This window comes from Lucilia cuprina, chromosome 2, assembly GCF_022045245.1.
Source record: "Lucilia cuprina isolate Lc7/37 chromosome 2, ASM2204524v1, whole genome shotgun sequence".
Lineage (NCBI taxonomy): Eukaryota > Metazoa > Arthropoda > Insecta > Diptera > Calliphoridae > Lucilia > Lucilia cuprina.
In genome coordinates this window covers 7,155,156-7,159,070 of record NC_060950.1, presented here as the reverse complement: position 1 = coordinate 7,159,070, position 3,915 = coordinate 7,155,156, and the positions used below count along the sequence as shown (strand labels likewise).

General features: G+C 23.9%; 1 protein-coding gene across 1 annotated transcript in view; it reads right to left on the bottom strand.

Moving 5' to 3' along the window:
- The window catches only part of LOC111681704 (nitric oxide synthase), a 41,806-nt gene that overhangs the window by 25,498 nt on the left and 12,393 nt on the right, over window positions 1-3,915 (bottom strand). The window lies entirely within an intron of this gene.

The following is a 3,915-nucleotide window of genomic DNA, read 5'->3' as shown; positions in this document are numbered from 1 at the left end:
TTTGTAGTTTTTTTTTACCTCTTTTATTTTGACATTGTGTCCCTATGTGCAAGGTATTACGGCAAACAGTTCATAATAAAAGACAATCTAATGAAAGTAAAAGAACTCTAGTACGTGTGTCATTGTAACAAGACTACATAAATTGAATTGAAGTAATAGTAAATAATGACAAATATTAATATTAAATACATACATAAATGTCTTCTACATTAATACACGAATATAAAAACATCTAGTATGTTTTACATTGTACTAAGTATTTATAGATGTAAGTGCCAATCCCATAACATTGATTGGCCTCGAATACGAAACACCTGAATGCACTCACATTCACAATATTTTTTATGTAGTAAATGCATCTTATTTGGTATTATAGTACGAAGTAAGATTTGACAAATTGAGAATTGTTATAGAATATGTCAATATCAGCTAAATATATTTATGTTTAAAATGAGCTAAATATATTTATGTTTAAGTAAAATTACTAATTAATTTACTATATAAAGTGTACGAATCCAATGAGAAATCGTAGACCATTGAGTATTTACTTTCTACATTAAAGTTTAATTAAAGTTTTCGTTTTGTTTAAATGCTAAAATGTTTTGTATGTAAATTTCATTTATTTTATATAAAATATGTATTTTTCAAAAAAAAAAAAAAAAAAAAAAAATTAAAAACTTTTAACAAGTTTGCAAATCTTCATGTAACACATTCTTAATAAAATCTTCTTATTTATAAAACACAATTCTAACTAACCATATAAATGAATAAATAACTTAGTTTTATTTTACAACCAACAATTTATTTTCTTTTTTTAAAGTTTTATTTTTATAACAAAAAAAGTATATATAAATACTTTTATTTACACTTAATACTTTTAATCTAAACTCTTATGAAATTTCTGGTATTTTACTCTGTTGAGTATAATTTAATTTTTTAGTTCAAGTATTTCATCTACTTGAAATAAAATATTTATTTATTTATTTATTTTTGTTTGTCTGGTTTAAATTTGATTGTTGCTGTTATGATCTTTTCTCATAAGTTGTTGTTTTTATTGTTGGTATGTGTTTAATAGTACATTTTTATAAAAGTTGTTATTATTGTTGTTGGGTATGAACTTTGTACTTATTTACTGGTTCTTAAGTTTTCAAGTGTTTTTCCTTTTGACCACAAAAGAAATAATTTAAAAATTGCCCAACAATTTAAAATTATTTGTTGATTTGTTGTTGAACAAGGGTTTTGGGTTATGGTCTGTTTTTGTACTAGTAAAATCAAGGCGTTAAATTAATTTTAATTAAATTAATTTTTTTTTTTAGTTTTGTTATCGAAAAAAGATTTTATATTTAGAATATAAGGAGTTTTGCTTTTGAACTATTAATAAATTTTGTAGGTACTTATAGGTTCTTTGAGGGGAGTTACTTTAAACTTGTTGGAAATCTCGCTCCTTCATGGGTTAAAAAATGTGGTAGGAAAGTTTTGCCTCACTGGTCTTATGATCCAGTCCTTGTTTCGTGGTTAAAAGAATGTGATAGGGAAGTTTTGCCTACTAGTCATAGTTCAGTCCTTGTTTCGATTAATATAAATTGTATATAACTTTAAAGTCTAAAATCTTAGCTTTTTAACAATGTAGATATTGCTGAAGAAAATATTTACTAAAATCTGAATAACTGCTATTAAATAAAAATTGTTTGTAATTAAAATCAATCATACGTCGTGTGGTCAACATTTTCTTTCTTAATGTTTTTGTATTAAACAATTATAATTTGATCAATTTTAATAAATATTTTATTAGAAACAAATATTATTTAAAGAATATTCTTTTAAATAACTTCCTGTTTGAAGAAAATATTTCTCTGAAGAAAAAAGTTTTTCATTAAACAATTTAAAACAAAAATACCTCTTACTTTTATAATTAATCATTTATATATCATTTTAAAGCTTAAGGTCTTGGGTTTTCAAAAATGTATATATTGTTAAACAAATTCTGTTCTAGAATTCAAATATTTGATTTTAAATCCATACAGTTGTTAATTAATATTAATCATACGCCATGTAACAAATATTTTCTTCTTTGTTTTTTTAGTCTAAAACAAATAAAATTTATAAAATTTTAATATTTCTATGTTTTTAAAAAAAATATCTCTCTAAAAAATTAAAATATCCTTTTTGTAAAAAAATTTTTTTTTAAAAAAAATTGTATGTTTTTTTTTAAAGAAACATTTTTTTTCTAAAAATGAATGTTTTTTATGTAATTATGTATAATTTAAAACTAAAAATCTAAACTTGTCAAAAAACTTTACATTATTGAACAAATTATTTTGCAAAATTCAAATATTTGCATTAAAAGCAAAGGAGTTCTTAATTAATATTAATCATACGTCTTGTATAACAGCATTTGCTAAGTGCCAGCAAATGCTGTTATACATAATAAGTAATAATAATAAGTAAAAATTCAATTTATTATGTATGTAACTTTTCTATTTATTTTTGACATTCATTCATTAATTTTAAAATCCATTAGGTTTGTTAGCAACCGTTCTGCCACCTGTTCTAGTAAAAATAGTTTTCATTCAATTATGTTTTATTAATTTTTCATACACTATTGACATGTACACTTTGTATTTGAGTAAATTATACAAAAATTTAATTTAGTTTTTCTTTTTTTTTATTATTCAATCTCAACTAAAAAAAACTATAAATGGAAGTAAGAAAGAAACATTTCACTTCATTTCATTGAAAACAAAGCTGAAAATAAAAATTCCATTTTATAACAGTCAAAAACAAGAAAAAGGTAGAGAGAAAAAAAAAACAGCAAAGTCAAGAAATGAATATAATCAACTCAAGATGAAAAAAGACATACAAGAGTAACAATTCTGAAATGTTCCTTTTATAACACCACACCATAACACGCTTTTCTATGCCAAGACAACAATAATGTCTTGTTTTCTTGAATGCTTGTTGGTGCCTTTCAACCCATAGTGTGTAATGGATACACTTTTATTTAATACCTTTACAAAATGTAAAAGGTGATGATGTAAACACCTAGTGCAAGTTCTTGCCTTCTTTTAAGACATCTTTAAAATATTTTTTGTATGCAAAGTCTTCGCTAAAGTCTCTGCTAAGTATTATTCAAATATGTTCACAACACAAACACATAAATGGTGTTGGGATTGTTGCAAATATGTAGAAACATTATATGTATTTGTTGCATGCTATAGTAAGTTTTGCATAATGTTTTTACTAGTGCATTAGTTGTGCATTCAAGTGTAAATGTTGAAACATGTTTACACATCCTTTTCTCAAGCAAACACATCTTCCTTCTCAAGCTAAATATTCTATTGAAAGTGCAAATTAAAGCATTTTCAAAGACGAAATAGCGCTGAAAATAAAGACATATAGCCCAAATGAAAAATTATTATTTGTAACTAAAGGAAGTTGTAGCTGGAAAAACTTCCAAGGAAAATATCTAGAAACATACGGTAACGAATGAATGAATGGGAAAATTTCATTACAGCTGTATTTTAATGTGCATGGTGGTTAGAAATTGGGAAAAAATTTATATTTTGAAAGTTTTTGTATAGAAATTTCTAAAATTTTCTTCGAAAATTAAAGCAAATTGCATATTATTTAAAAGCTACAAGCTTAGCTTTTCAGAAATGTATATATTGCGGATTATATTATGTTCAAAACTGAATGTATTTACGTTTGAAGCAAAACAATTTGTAATTAATATTAATCATACGCCATGTTGCAAGAAATCTGTTTTTATTTCGATGGAAATATAAGGACAGCTAACCAACTAACTAACCAACTAACTAACTAACTAACTAACTAACTGACTAACTAACTAACTAACTAACTAACTAACTAACTAACTAACTAACTAACTAACTAACTAACTAACTAACTAACTAA